The sequence below is a fragment of the Bison bison genome, unplaced genomic scaffold, assembly GCF_000754665.1.
Source record: "Bison bison bison isolate TAMUID 2011002044 unplaced genomic scaffold, Bison_UMD1.0 scf7180017864514, whole genome shotgun sequence".
NCBI lineage: Eukaryota > Metazoa > Chordata > Mammalia > Artiodactyla > Bovidae > Bison > Bison bison.
In genome coordinates, this window is record NW_011495067.1 from 2,275,624 (window position 1) to 2,291,312 (window position 15,689).

Consider the following 15,689-nt stretch of genomic DNA (forward strand, 5'->3'; position numbering starts at 1 on the left):
CAACCACCTCATCCTCTGTTGTCCCCTTCTCCTCCTGCCTTCAATCTTTCCCAGTATCAAGGTCTTTTCCAGTGAGTCAGTTCTTTGTATCAGGTGGCCAAAGTATTGGAGTTTCAGCTTCAGCATCAGTCCTTCCAATTAATATTCAGGATTGATTTCCTTTAGGATTGACTGGTTGGATCTCTTTGCAGTCCAAGGGACTCTCAAGAGTCTTCTCCAACACCACAGTTCAATAGCATCAGTTCTTCAGTGCTCAGCCTTTATAGTCCAACTCTCACATCCATACATGACTATTGGAAAAACCTTACCTTTGGCTAGATGGACCTTTGTTGGCAAAGTAATGTCTCTGCTTTTTAATATGCTATTTAGTTTGGTCATAGGTTTTTTTTCCAAGGAGCAAGTGTCTTTTAATTTCATGGCTGCAGTCACCATCTGCAGTGATTTTGGACCCTAAAAAATAAAGTCTGTCACCGTTTCCATTGTTTCCCCATCTATTTGTCATGAAGTGATGGGACCAGATACCATGATCTTAGTTTTTTGAATGTTGAGCTTTAAGCCAACTTTTTCACTGTCCTTTTTCACTTTCATCATGAGGCTCTTTAGTTCTTCACTTTCTGCCATAACGGTGGTGTTATCTGCAAATATGAGGTTATTGATATTTCTCCTGGCAATCTTGATTCCAGCTTGTGCTTCATCCAGCCTGGTATTTCAGATGAGGTACTCTGCATATAAGTTAAATAAGCAGGGTGACAATATACAGCCTTGACGTACTCCTTTCCCAATTTGGAACCATTCCATTTTTCCATGTCTGGTTCTAACTCTTGCTTCTTGACCTGTATACAGATTTCTCAGGAAGCAGATAAAGTGTTCTGGTATTCCTATCTATCTAAGAATTTCCATAATTTGTTGTGATCCACACAGTCAAAGGTTTTGACGTAGTCAATAAAGCAGAAGTAGATGTTCTTCTGGAAAATCTTGGATTTTCTATGATCCAACGGATGTTGGCAGTTCGATATCTGGTTCCTCTGCCTTTTCTAAATCCAACTTGAACGTCTGGAAGTTCATGGTTCACATACTGTTGAAGCATGGTTTGGAGAATTTTGAGCATTATTTTGCTAGTGCATGAGATGAGTGCAATTGTGAGGTAGTTTGAACATTCTTTAGCATTTCCTTTATTTGGGATTGACATGGAAACTGACCTTTTCGAGTCCTGTGGCCACTGCTGAATTTTCCAAATTTGCTGCCATATTCAGTGCAGTTTATAAACTCAGTTAAATGAAAAAAGGAGCATCACTGGGAAATAATTAAATGGAATTAAAATAAATGCTTCATTTTGCTTATTCTTAATATAGAATATTACTGCTTAAAGAATTAGTAAAAATGTACTGACTAATGATAGCATATGGATAAGTGAGATAAATGACAGTAGTGTTATAAAAAAAAAAAGGTAGAAATTGGGAATATTGTCAAAATGTCCTTGTAATGCAGGTGACATGACATAGTGCTACTCAAATGTGAATTTAAGATTAATTAAGACATATCCTGTAAACTCTAGGGTTACAAGTGAAAAATAAAAGTAAGTTCAACTGAAATTCTAAAGCAAAATTAGTATGGAACCCTGTAAATGCTCAATTAAAATTAGAGAAGACAGTAAAACAGAACAAAAACAAAAAGCAAATGCAATAATATTAGTCAGGAACACTATAAATGTGAAAGATATAAATAGGGCACTTAAAAAGCAGAGAATTTCAGGGCAAACAGAAATATGAACCAAGTATATATTTAAAGTGGATTTCTTTTAGAACATATAAATATGCAGGATAAAATTGAAGGACTCTAGAGAGATATGCCATACTAATTCTAATTTTTAAAAACATTCAAGCAGTTGGAGAAATATCAGAAATAAGTTAACATCTGACTTATAAGAAATTGAATGAGGGATATTATAAATACTAAACTATTTCATTATTTTTCTGTATATGTGTGTGTGTGTATATATATATATAATTGGAATATTGTTGATCTACAATGTTGTGCCTGTTTCTGCTATACAATTAAGTGAGTTAGCTGTGTGTATACATATATCTCTTCTCGTAAATTTTCTCCCACCCTGTCCCTCTATCTCACCATGTAGGTCAGCACAGAGCACTGAGCTGTGCTCCCTGAGCTATAGAGCAGGTTCCCACTTAAGACTATTTTAAAATTTTAAAAGTAACTACGTTAAAATCACATTACTCAGTGAAAGTACTACACTCCGTTTTGAAAGAAACAATTTGCAGCTATTTGTCCACACACAGAAAAGCAAAAAATAAAGAATATCCATCAAATCATTAATTATGATTGACTTTAGAAGACTTCCCTGGTAGCTCAGATGGTAAAGCGTCTGCCTACAATGAGGGAGACCTGGGTTCAATCCCTGGGTCGGGAAGATCTCCTGGAGAAGGAAATGGCAACCCATTCCAGTATTCTTAGCTGGAAAATCCCATGGATGGAGGAACCTGGTTAGGCTACAGTCCATGGGGTCGCAAAGAGTCGGACATGACTGAGCGACTTCACTTACTCACTCACTCACTCAGAAGACTTTACATAAATTATATATTTCTAATGTTTAGTAGTCCACATAGTGAACAAGAGTCTGAAATGCAGTTCTGGGTGCAGCATCAAAAATGACAGAATGATCTCAGTTCCTTTCCAAGGCAAACCATTCAGTAAACAGTAATGCAAGTCTATGCCCCAACCACTAATGCTGAGGAAGCTGAAGTTGAATGGTTCTATGAAGACCTACAGGCCTTCTAGATTTAAAACCAAAAAAGATGTCCTTTTCCTCATAGGGGACTGGAATGCAAAAGCAGGAAGTCAAGAGATACCTGGAGTGACAGGCAAGTTTGGCCTTGGAGCACAAAGTGAAGCAGGATAAAAGCTAAAATGGTTTTGTCAACAGAACACACTGGCTATAGCAAACACCCTCTTCCAACACAAGAGACAATTCTACACACGGACATGACCAAATGGTCAATACCAAAATCAGACTGATTATATTCTTTGCAGCTGAAGATGGAGAAGCTCTGCACAGTCTGCAAAAGCAAGACCTGGAGCTGACTGTGGCTCAGATCATCAGCTCCTTATTACAAAATTCAAGCTGAAATTGAAGAAAGTAGGGGAAACCACTAAGCCATTCAGATGTGAACTACATCAAATCCCTTGTGATTATACAGTGGAGGTTATAAATAGATTCAAATGATTAAATCTAGTAGACAGAGTGCCTGAAGAACTATGGAAAGACGTTTGTAACATTGAGAAGGAGGCAGTGACCAAAACCATCCCAGAGAAAAAGAAATGCAAGAATGCAAAGTGGTTGTTTGAGGAGGCTTTAAAAACAGCTGAGGAAAGAGAAGTGAAAAGCAAGGAAGAAAGGGGAAGATGCACCCAACAGAATGCAGAGTTCCAGAGAATAGCAAAGAGACATAAGAAGGCCTTCTTAAATGAGGAATACAATGAAGTAGAGGAAAACAACATATCTCATCAAGAAAAGTAGATATCAGAGAATACTTCATGCAAAGATGGGCACAATAAATGACAGGAACAGTAAGGACCTAATAAAGACAGAAGAGATTAAGAAAAGGTGACAAGAATACATAGAAAAAAACATACAAAAATGTCTTAATGACCCAGATAACCATGATGGTGTGATCACTCACCTAGAGCCAGACATCCTGGAGTGGGAAGTCAAGTGGGCCTTAGGAAGCATTACTACAAACAAAGCTATTGGAAGTGATGGAATTCCAGCTGAGTTATTTCAAATTCTAAAAGATGATGCTGTAAAGTGCTACACTCATATGTCAGCAAATTTGTAAAACTCAGCAGTGGCCACAGGACTGGAAATGATCTATTTTCATTCCAATCCCAAAGAAAGGCAATATCAAAGAACGTTCTAACTCCTATACAGTTGCACTCATTTCACATGCTAGTGTTATGATCAAAATCCCTCAAGCCAGGCTCCAACAGAATGTGAACCAAAAACTTCCAGATATATAAGCTGGGTTTAGAAAAGGCAGAGGAACCAGAGATGCAATTGCGAACATTTGTTTGATCATACAGCAAGGGAATTTCAGTAAAGTATCTACTTGTGTTTCATTGACTACACTAAAACTTTGCCTATGTGGATCACAAAAAAAGTGTGGAAAATTCTTACAGAGATGAGAATACCAGGCAACCAAACCAGTCTCCTGATAAACCTATATGCAGGTTAAGAAGCAACAGTTGGAACCTTACATGGAACAACAGACTTGCTCTAAATGGGGAAAGGAGTACATCAAGGCTGTATATGTCACCCTGTTTGCTTAACTTATATGCAGAGTATACCATGTGAAATGCTGGGCTGGATGAAGCTCAAGCTGGAATAAAGATTCCTGGGAGAAATATCAATAGCCTCACATATGCGGATGATTCCAATAATGGTAGAAAGTGAAGAGGAACTATAGAGCCTCTTGATGAAAGTGAAAGAAAAGAGTAAAAAAGCTGGCTTAAAACTCAACATTCAAAAAACTAAGATCATGACACCTGGTCCCAGGATTTCATGGTACATATGGGGAAAAACTAAAAGCAGAGACAGACTTTCTTTTCTTGGGCTCCAAAATCACTGCAGATGGTGACTGCAGTCATGGAATTATCTTGGTCCTTGGAAGGAAAGTTATGACAAACCTAGACAGCCTATTAAAAAGCAAAGACGTTTCTTTTTCCATAGCCATGTATCCATGTGAGAGTTGGAACACAGAGAAGGCCAAGTGCCAAGAATTGATTCTTTTGAGCTGTGGTGTTGGACAAGACTCTTGAGACTCCCTTGGAATGCAAGGAGATCAAACCAGTCAATCCTAATGGAAATCAATCCTGAATGTTCACTGGAAGGACTGATGCTGAAGCTCCAATACTTTGGCCACCTGATCAAAGTTGGCGAAGAGCCAACTCACTGGAAAGGACCCCGATATTGGGAAGGATTGAAGGGAAAAGAGAAGAGGGCAGCAGATACAAGGAGATGTTTAAATAACATCTTCAAGTCAATGGACATGAATTTGAGCAAACTCAGTGAGATAGTGAAGGACAAGGAAGTCTGGCTTGCTGCAGTCCATGGGGTCAGAAAGAATTGGAGAGGACTTAACAAGTGAACAATAACAAATGTTTAATATCACCTCAGAGATTTTCTTAGGTCTCATTCCTTAGAATCGGGGCCTAAAAGGGGAGTTTTTATGTAAATGACTTATTCCAAGAATGCCCTCTGGTGAAAGGTACAGGGAAGTGATGGGAGCAAAACAGGGCAGACAGCGAGTGACACGGATGGACCTAGAGACTGTCATACTGAGTGAAGGCCGTCAGACAAAGACAAATGCATGGTATCGATTACATGTTGAATGTAAAAAAAAAAGCACAAATGAACTTATTTACAAGACAGAAATGGAGTACACACTTATGGTTACCAAGAGGAAAGAGGGGGTAAATTGGGAGACTGGGATTGACATACACACACTGCTACTGCTGCTCACTCACTTCAGTTGTGCCTGATTGTGTGGCCCTGTGGACTGCAGCCCATCAGGCTGCTCTTGTCCATGGCATTTTCTAGGCAAGAATACTGGAGTGGGTTGCCATGCCCACAACCAGGGGATCTTCCCAACCCAGGGGTTGAACCCAGGTCTCCTGTATTGCAGGCACATTCTTTACTGTTGAGCCATCAGGGAAGCCCCGTCGACACACTGTGCTGTGTTGTGCTTAGTCGCTTAGTCATGTCCCTCACTTTGCGACCCCATGGACTGTAGTGCACCAGGCTCCTGGGGATTCTCCAGGCAAGGATACTGCAGTGGATTGCCATACCCTCCTCCAGGGGATCTTCCCAACCCAGGGATTGAACCCAGGTCTCCCACATTGCAGGTGGATTTTCTACCAGCTGAGCTAACAGGGAAGCCCCATATACACACTAATATATATAAAATAGAGAACGACTATATAGCACAGGGAACTCTATTCAATACTCTGACATACATTGGAAAAGAATATAGAAAGAATAGATATATGTATACGCATAACTGATTCACTTTTCTGTAGAGCAGAAACTAACAATATTTTAAGTCAACTATATTTTAAAACAATATTTTAAGTCCAATAAAATTAATTTTTAAAAACCACATAGAAAAAGCTCAACAGTGTAGCTCAGCCTGAATCCATAGGCATTCTACAATTGTCATGCCTTGATGCAAGGGGCTTGGCTTTTGTATCCCCTATCAGATCATCATGGACCTCAGTCCTTACTGGCACAAGGATACACATACCAGGATACCAAAAACAAATATATATATATAATGAAGTGTATTATATTTCTAAGCAGAAAACAAAGATCATGTGTTTTCTGGGGGCTGTTCAACCCCTCCGTTGATAGTTCTAAGTTAGGTAAATGCATCACTTTTTATTTCTATTCTTCTGCTATTTTTCCTGCAACCCATAGTGTATGCCTTTCTAGAATATGTACAGTATCAAACAGCATAAAATGCTGACACAACTTTCTGTTTGTGTAAATGTTTCTTCAAAGCAGTTTGTGTACTGTATCTAGGTATTACTTTTCCTTTATTGCTCTCCCAAGTATTTAAATGTCTTAAAATTAGGCCCAGAGTCTAGTCTGAAAAATAGGAAATTAACTAGTAACTTTTATTCCAGTGGAATCATAAATCCTCAATTTAAATGGTTCTCTCATCTACAGCTTTTTAAATTATCTGTTAACTACCTGATTTTACTCTGTATTTTGAAAGCTAAATCACTACTTTTCCATAAATTTAAGTTTTTAAAATGTAAAAGTATAGTTTTAAGAGAGCAGCTGTATATAAGTGCTGTCTGTTTGTTCACACAGAACTATCGCTACACAGACACTAAGCCTTCAAAGAAAGCTCACTTAACCAGGCATTCAGGGATAAAACGAAGTGATATTTCCTCCACAAAAAATAGCCTTTATTTCAAAAATGGTACTTTCTCTTTTACAATAATGTTATCAGTTCATAAGTACAAATAACTGCTTTGGATAGAAATGTGCTACAATGTAATATTGTTTTCTGTGTGTCCTCAGCTGCTTAGCTGTGTCTGACTCTTTGAGACTCTTTGGACTGTAGCCCCCAAGCTCCTCTGTCCATGGGATTCTCCAGGCAAGAATACTGGAGTGGGTTGCCATGTCCTCCTGCAGGGGATCTTCCTGACCCAGGGATTGAACCTGTACCTCCTGTATTGGCAGGTGGATTCTTTACCAATGAGCCACCTGGCAAGCCCTTACATGATACCAAACATTGGTTTGTATCCAGAGATCAAATTGCAAACATCTGCTGGATCATAAAAAAAGCAAAAAAGTTCCAGAAAAACATCTATTTCTGCTTTACTGACTATGCCAAAGCCTTTGACTGTGTGGATCACAATAAACTGTGGAAAATTCTGAGAGAGATGGGAATACCAGACCACCTGACCTGCCTCTTGAGAAACCTGTATGCAAGTCAGGAAGCAACAGTTAGAACTGGACATGGAACAACAGACTGGTCCCAAATAAGAAAAGGAATAGGTCAGGGTTGTATATTGTAACCCTGCTTATTTAACTTATATGCAGAGTACATCATGAGAAACACTGGGCTGGATGAAGCACAAGCTGGAATCAAGATTGCTGGGAGAAATATCAATAACCTCAGATATGCAGATACCACCACCCTTATGGCAGAAACTGAAGAGGAACTAAAAAGCCTCTTGATAAAGTGAAAGAGGAGAGTGAAAAAGTTGGCTTAAAGCTCAACATTCAGAAAACTAAGATTATGGCATCTGATCCCATCACTTCATGGCAAATAGATAAGGAAACAGTGGAAAAAGTGGCAGAATTTATTTTTTTTTTGGGGGGGGGCTCCAAAATCATTGCAGATGGTGATTGCAGCCATGAAATTAAAAGATGCTTACTCCTTGGAAAATTTATGAGCAACCTAGACAGCATTATTTAAAAGCAGAGATATTACTTTGCCAACAAAGGTCTATCTAGTCAAGGCTATGGTTTTTCCAGTAGTCATGTATGGATGTGAGAATTGGACTATAAAGAAAGCTGAGTGTGAAAGAATTGATGATTTTGAACTGTGGTGTTGGAGAAGATTCTTGAGAGTCCCTTCAACTGCAACAAGATCCAACCACTCCATTCTAAAGGAAATCAGTCCCGAATACTCATTGGAAGGACTGATGTTGAAGCTGTAACTCCCAGTACTTTGGCCACTTGATGCAAAGAACTGATTCATTTGAAAAGACCCTGATGCTGGGGAAGATTGAAGACAGGAGGAGAAGGGGATGACAGAGGATGCAATGGCTGGATGGCATCACTGACTCAATGGACATGAGTTTGAATAAACTCGAGGAGTTGGGAATGGACAGGGAGACCTCAGTTCAGTCGCTCAGTCGTGTCCGACTCTTTGCGACCCCATGAATCACAGCACGCCAGGCCTCCCTGTCTATCACCAACTCCCGGAGTTCACTCAGACTCATGTCCATCGAGTCAGTGATGCCATCCAGCCATCTCATCCTCTATCGTCCCCGTCTCCTCCTGCCCCCAATCCATCCAAGCATCAGAGTCTTTTCCAATGAGTCAACTCTTCGCATGAGGTAGCCAAAGTACTGGAGTTTCAGCTTTAGCATCATTCCTTGCATGCTGAAATTCATGGGTTCACAAACAGTCAGAGACAACTGAGCGCCTGAACTGAACTGAACTGAATCCAATTAAAATCATGGGTTTACCAATCGTAACTAACTGAATCATAGGCAGAAAACTTGATGTCTATTAGAAGTGAAACTATATAACTCTTAGAGGAGAACATAGGCAAAACACTCTCCGACATATATCTCAGCAGGATCCTCTATGACTCACCTCCCAGAATATTGGAAATAAAGGCAAAAATAAACAAATGGGATCTAATTAAACTTAAAAGCTTCTGCATAACAAAAGAAACTATAAGCAAGGTGAAAAAACAGCCTTCAGAATGGGAGAAAATAATAGCAAATGAAGCAACTGACAAAGAATTAATCTCAAAAATATACAAGCAACTCCTACAGCTCAATTCCAGAAAAATAAATGACCCAGTTAAAAAATGGGCCAAAGAACTAAACAGATATTTCTCCAAAGAAGATATACAGATGGCTAACAAACACATGAAAAGATGCTCAACATCACTCATTATCAGAGAAATGTAAATCAAAACCACAATGAGGTACCATTTCACACCAGTCAGAATGGCTGCAATCCATAAGTCTACAAACAATAAATGCTGGAGAGGGTGTGGAGAAAAGGGAACCCTCTAACAATGTTGGTGGGAATGCAAACTAGTACAGCCACTATGGAGAACAGTGTGGAGATTCCTTAAAAAACTGGAAATAGAACTGCCATATGACCTAGAAATCCCACTGCTGGGCATACACACTGAGGAAACCAGAATTGAAAGAGACACGTGTATCCCAATGTTCATCACAGCACTGTTTATAATAGCCAGGACATGGAAGCAACCTAGATGTCCATCAGCAGACGAATGGATAAGAAAGCTGTGGTACATATACACAACGGAGTATTACTCAGCCATTAAAAAGAATACATTTGAATCAGTTCTCATGAGGTGGATGAAACTGGAGCCTATTATACAGAGTGAAGTAAGCCAGAAAGAAAAACACCAATACAGTATACTAACGCATATACATGGAATTTATAAAGATGGTAACGACAACCCTGTATGCAAGACAGCAAAAGAGACACAGATGTATAGAACAGTCTTTTGGACTCTGTGGTGGGGGGGGATGATTTGGGAGAATGGCATTAAAATGATATATAATATCATATAAGCAACGAATCGCCAGTCCAGGTTCTATGCAGGATACAGGAAGTTTGGGGCTGGTGCACTGGAATGACCCAGAGGGATTGTATGGGGAGGGAGGTGGGAGGGGGGTTCAGGATGCGGAACACGTGCACACCCGTGGTGGATGCATGTTGATGTATGGCAAAACCAATACAATATTGTAAAGTAAAAAAAAAAAAATAATAATAATAAATTAAAAAAAAAAAAGATGTGAACTGTCTTAAAAAAAAAGTGCTTGACTTATGGTTCACTTAAGGATGACAATAGGAAAAATGCATCATATAGATAGATCAATGTATCTTACATATTTTTACTGTATGAAATGGACACATAAATGTTCCTAAACATAATTTCTATCCATTGATTTTCCAAAAACCTCGAGAAATAAATTAAAGTAAAGAAAACATCTACCAAAAATTAGTAAAGATAGTTTTACATAGAAAATTTCTGTTGCTTGCCTCCTGAATATACATTTTACAGTTTGTTTAATTTATTTCATTATACTGAGCTTGCCTCATTTTATTACACATAAAAAACATCCAAGCTCAATTTAAGGAAACTAAACTTTATACTACTGTACTTATATGTTTTTAATGCTGTTCATATTTTAAGTGTATTTTTATGAAAAATTGATACTTGTCATCCAGACTTATTTAATTATTAACTTACCCATAGATAAAAAAAATCTTCAAAAGGTAAACTAGTAGTTCTGGTAAGAACTATTCTGTCTTTAATCAAAGATATATCAAGTCTCTTTGATCTGATGAACAATGGTTTTGAAAAAAAATAAACCTAGCTTTTGGTTGGCTGATTAAAGGTATCTTCTCAACCGTCTATCATTTCAGAGATTTAAAAATCCAATTTAATTAATAATAGATTTAAATTTTAACTGCCAAATAATATGTTGAATAAAACTATACAATAGGCTAAAGAAGTTCCTCATACTATATTAAGACTTACATTATTTTAAGATTTTATTTTGACTTTAATAAAACAATTCAAGTTGGGTTGTACTCAGAAATGCAATTCCTAAACTCTAATACGTGCTGCAATTCATGGGGTTGCAAAGAGTCAGACACGACTGAGTGACTGAACTGAACACTTAATAATGATTATAATAGTGAATCAAAATGCATATAATAACTAAAAAGAAAACTATAATTTAAGAGCACAAACGTGGCTATATTGGTACAATTAGCCAAACATGTTTTAAATCATATTTAATGTAATGAGCTTTCAATTAATACATTTAATCTTGTATAAGATATTAAGCTATTTGTAGAATTCTATATACAACAAAACATGTCTCTATACAGACTTTATGACATTATAAACATATTTTGCTGTTTTATCTTTATATATTTACAGCAGTCATATAGAAGAAGATAGAATAATTTTAAACATGAGTATAGCTAACTAAGAAAAAAAAAGCTAGACATCATTTGATTGATTTTTAAGGAGAAGAAAGTGTTTCAGAGTCAGGGTTGTGTTTCTATACAACATGTTTATTAATTCAATATGCTTTAAAGGTAATATTTATTTTCCTTTCAGTTTTACATAATCTGAAAAGACAGGCATAAGAAATGTGAAATTTAAGTTTAGAGGGGTAGTTCAAGCTGGTGGTATAGGGAGACCTTGAACTTGCCTCCTCCTGGGGAGACAGTCAATCTCCAGCTACACATAGACCAGATAAGACCTGAGAGCAGGAGGCCTGGCCCCGCAGCACGGGCAGGCGGCCCACGGAGGACAGGGCAGGAGAGGCAGCCTCACGGTCTCACTGAGACCCTGCCCCGGCGCCCCCACCATGGGCGGGAGGGATCGCATCCAAGTTCTGAAGGCCTCCCAGGGGAGGGAGAGACGTGTACCCCGGATCCAGCAACACACCCCTTGGGACCTGCAGCAGAGACACAAGCCCCACAAACCCCTGACCTAGACAAGAAATGGGGCTCACGTCCAAGGGCCCCCAAGAGCTGTAGGTAACTGAGATTCTCCTTTAAGCGGAACACAGCCCAGAAGCAGCAGTTTGAAATGCACCTGGACTGTATGTGAAGAGGATTCATTTGCGAACCTTAAAGCATCGCTAGAGCAGGGTAGACACATAGGGCTGTCTCCAGGGCGCAGGTGCCTGCAGTCATCACGTTCACACCTCCTCTCCTCCCGCTTGTTTAGACGGTGCACACGGACACGCCTCTTCCTGGTGCCGCCGAGTGCGGCCCGTGGGGTAGGGGGCTATTTCACTGCCTCGGGGAAGCCAGTGAGCGGAGGTGGCTGCAGCAACGCCCTGCTCCCTGGCCGGGGATGCCAAGCAGGAGCAATCACAGGCTGCCCCCCGTCCCGAGCTAAAGCTGGCGTGCACACATGGCCAAGGCGCTTCCTCTTTTCATCGCTGAGGCTGGTCTGTGCAAGCTGTCAAGACATCTTCCCACCGCCTTGCTGATGCCAGTAGGCTGCCCTGGCGCCCACACTCACCAGCTGCCTCACTAAAGCCAGCAGATACTAGGATCCACACAGTGGATGTCACTTGATTACCTGGCCTGATGGGCAAGGGGCTTGCGTTCCTGGGCATCAGGAACACAGTTTTAACAATTGAAAAGATAATTATTGATGGGCTACCACCCCTCCATGAGGGCCTTCCAAGTGGCACAGTGGTAAAGAACCTGCCTGCCAATCAGGAGTCTCAAGAAATGTTGGTTTAATCCCTGCGTCAGGAAGATCCCCTGGAGGAGGCATGGAAACCCACTGCAGTATTCTTGCCTGGAAAATCCCATGGACAGAGGAACCTGGTGGGCTACAGTCCATGGGGTCATAAAAGAGTCAGACATGACTTAGTAACTAAATACCAAGCACCACCACCCACCCCAGGGCACTGCTCAGTAAGCAGATTGAAACACAGTCCCTGTCTTCCTGTGAAAAAGGACTATTTACTCAGAGATGCAGCCTGGGGGATAGACTTCAGGTTTGCCACACGCCTGAAGGCTCTGGAAGCAGCCTCAGGGAGCGTAAGTAGCAAGACGCTTTCTTCACCCACTCCCTTGGCTTGACGGCAGCCTGACAGAACCTTCTAGAAAGGAGCCTGTAAGCAAGCATCTGGAGCACCAGTGTTTGCAACTGTTGTCCAGGGAACAGCTTCAGATCTCCTGCTCTGGAGGCCAGCAGGGTCTACAGCCACAGCCCCACAGAACTTGTATGTGTGCATACTTCAAAAGCTGGTCCCTGACGTCTATGTTCCAGTCAACAGGAAACCAAGTGCCAATTGAGGTCCTTCCTCTTGGATCACTGACAGGTCTTGGCACACCCCTAGCAGCAGGGGTCTGTTGAGAAGAAATCAGGCTGCTTAGACAGCCACGAAGATTTGAAAGACAACCATGCGCCGGCACAAGGTGTAAGTTTCCACACAACGCCATTCCTTCAAGACCGGGACCCTTCTCTTTCACTTAATACAAAGGAGCAAACACAAGGCCAAGAAAAATGAGGAAACAGAGGACTGTGTTCCAAGGGAAAGAATAAGACAAAACCTCAGAAGAAAAAAAAAATATATATGAAATGCTGCTGCTGCTGCTACTGCTAAGTCGCTTCAGTCATGTCCAACTCTGTGCGACCCCATAGACGGCAGCCCATCAGGCTCCCCCGTCCCTGGGATTCTCCAGGCAAGAACACTGGAGTGGGTTGCCATTTCCTTCTCCAATGCATGAAAGTGAAAAGTGAAAGCGAAGTCGCTCAGTTGTGTCCAACTCTTAGCGACCCCATGGACTGCAGCCTACCAGGCTCCTCCATCCATGGGATTTTCCAGGCAAGAGTACTGGAGTGGGGTGCCATATATGAAATAGAGATAAGAAATCTACTTGTTAAAGCATTCAAAGCAATGGTCATAAAAGTGCTCACTGAACTGAGAAGAATGGGTGAACACAGTGATATAAAAATCATAAGTACTAAACAGAAATCATGGAACTGAAGAGTAAACAAACCAAAATATACAATAGAGGGATTCAACAGAAGACTAGATGAAGCAGAAAAATGGATCAGTAATCTAGAAGACAGGGAAATAGAACTGACCCAAACAGAGGGAAAAAAAAAAAGTAAAGATAGTTTAAGGAGCCTGTGGGACCATATCAACCAGAGCATCATTCACCTTATAGGGGTATTAGAAAGAACAATGAGAACGGGGAGGAAAACCTATTTGAAGAACCAAGGACTAAAAACTCCCCTAATCTGGGGAAGAAAGGAAATATCTAGGTTCAGGAGGCCAGCAAAAGATGAACCAAAAGGAGATTCACTCCAAGACACATAATAATTAAAATGGCAAAAGTTAAAGAGTATCTTAAAACCAATAAGAGAAAACCACTTGCTATGTCAAAGGAAAACCCATAAGAATATCAGCAGATTTTCAGCTGAAATTTTGCAAGTCAGAAAGGAGTGGCATGATGTATGTATACAAAGTGCTGAAAGGAAAAAAAACTTCCAACTGAGAATACTCTATCTGGAAAGATTATCATTCAGAATTGAAAGAGACTAAAGAATTTTGCAGACAAGCTAAAGCTAAGGAGTTCATCACCACTAAAGAAATGGTAAAGGCAGTTCTGTAAGCTGAAAAGAAATGGCACTAATTAATAACAAGAAAACATAGGAAAAGAAAAAAAAAACTCATATGGGAAAATAAAAAAGGTAAATATATAGTAAACATCATGTATTCATTACACAGCTAGTATGAAAGTTAATAAACTTTCTTTATTAATAAAGTTAATAAACTTTAGTTAATAAAAATTAACTAAAACTCCAATAAGTAATATACAAAATAAGATGTAAAATATGACATTAAAAACAAAACATGCAGGGGGATAAATATATAGAGCTTTGGGATGAGTTAAAAATTAAGTTGCTAATAACTTAAAATAGAATGTTATATAAATAGGGTGTTATATGTAAATCTCACAGTAACCATAAGGGGAAAATATATAGTATAATAAATACAAAAATTAAAATGAGAAAGAAACCTAAATGTAACACCAAGGAAAGTCAAAGAAAAGGAGCAAAGAGTAAGAAAAGAAAAAAACATAATCAACTAAAAGAAACGAAGTAACCAGCCAGAAAACAATAGAGTGACAATAAGTAAATACCTATCAATAATTACTTGAAATGTAAATGTGCCAATCAAATGTGCAAACCAAATCTAAATGTTACATGAAGGAAAGTCAAACTACAGGAGAAAGGAGTATGAGAAGAAAGAAATATAACCAACTCAAAGCAACTACATAACCAGCCAGAAAACAATAAACAAAGTGACAATAAGTAAATACCTGTCAATAATTAACTGTAAATGTGCCAATCAAAATATAAGTGCCTATAGAGACTCACTTCAGCAGAAAGGCCACAAAGTGAAGAGATATAAAATATATTTCATGAAAATGAAAGAGATGGTGTAGCTATAATCATATTAAGCAAAGGAAACAAATATTGTAATAAAAGAAAAACAAACAATGATACATATGTAATTATATAATTACATAATGATAAAGGAATAAATGCAAATAGAAAATATAGCATTTGGAAATATATATACATCCAAAATAGGAGCAGTAATATACATTGACACAATTTCTTTTGCTGTATGTCTCAGGGAACTCAAACAGGGGCTCTGTATCAACCTAGATGGGTGGGATGGGAGGGAGATGGGAGGGAGATGGGAGGGAGGTTCAAGAGGGAGGGGACATGTGTACACCTATGGCTGATTCATGTTGATGTTTGACAGAAAACAAAATTCTGTAAAGTAATTATCCTTCAATTAAAAAATAAACTTAAAGA